This window comes from Morone saxatilis, unplaced genomic scaffold (assembly GCF_004916995.1).
Source record: "Morone saxatilis isolate NCDOM2014 unplaced genomic scaffold, NCSU_SB_2.0 Contig24, whole genome shotgun sequence".
NCBI classification, from domain to species: Eukaryota; Metazoa; Chordata; class Actinopteri; family Moronidae; genus Morone; species Morone saxatilis.
Window position 1 is genome coordinate 6,773,780 of NW_023339807.1, and position 837 is coordinate 6,774,616.

The window sequence follows — 837 nt, forward strand, 5'->3', positions numbered from 1 at the left end:
TGTGTTTGCTCTCACATATTCTTTTTGATGTCATGTTCAAAGAGAAATCCTCAAGCTTTTTTAGCACAAAAAACTGAAATGATGTCTATAAAGTTGTGAAAATGAAAGGTAATGCTTTAGAATACAGCGAATTACAGTGTAAATGTTTTGTTCTTGTTAAAATAAATGATGCCATAACCTATTCTTAATGGAATATCAACCCATTTTTCCAGCTGTGTTACCCAGTGTTAATTTTTCTGCACTCTACTCAAACACGAAGCTGTACCCCATATTTGTCCTGGTATAGGTGTGCAGTAAGTGTTATATTGATACCTCATATATGCTAAATAATTACACTGTATGTTGTGGCCTGTAATATAAAGTGCTACATAATCAAACATTGTATTTTCTGATGAAAAAGTATTCTTTTGTTCACGTGCTCTGTATATCTTTCGAAGCACTATTGGTGTTCCACACTGGTATCATTTTCCACACCAAACAGCAAAGTTCTTCGCCCCTCCTGGATTAGATTTTCATTCAAATGTCCACATTTAACAAAAACAAAAAAAATCCTCAGTCCAGTGTGGGAATGAATGAGAATCACCGTCTGTACAGTCATCACTATAGTGAGCAAAGTCATCAACTCTCTGGGAATAATCCTTGACTCTCACATCTGAGATCCTCGCTGACAGTGAGGATGAGCATCACTGATTGCACTGATTAGTTCCTCCTCTCTGGATCAAGTTGCTGTTAATCAGTCATATCAGCTGCTGTTGCAAAAACCTGCAGCACGCTCGCGCCCCGCTGGGACACATGGGTTGCCTAACCTCAGGCAGAAAATACACACTGAACTGAGCT

At 38.5% G+C, this 837-nt stretch overlaps 1 protein-coding gene across 1 annotated transcript in view; it reads right to left on the reverse strand.

Moving 5' to 3' along the window:
- Nucleotides 1–6: 6 nt before the first annotated feature.
- LOC118336386 (galanin receptor type 1-like) overlaps nucleotides 7–837 on the reverse strand; it is a gene marked incomplete in the record, with an annotated part of 12,588 nt that continues 11,757 nt past the window's right edge. The window contains 1 exon segment of the mRNA XM_035673020.1: nucleotides 7–837.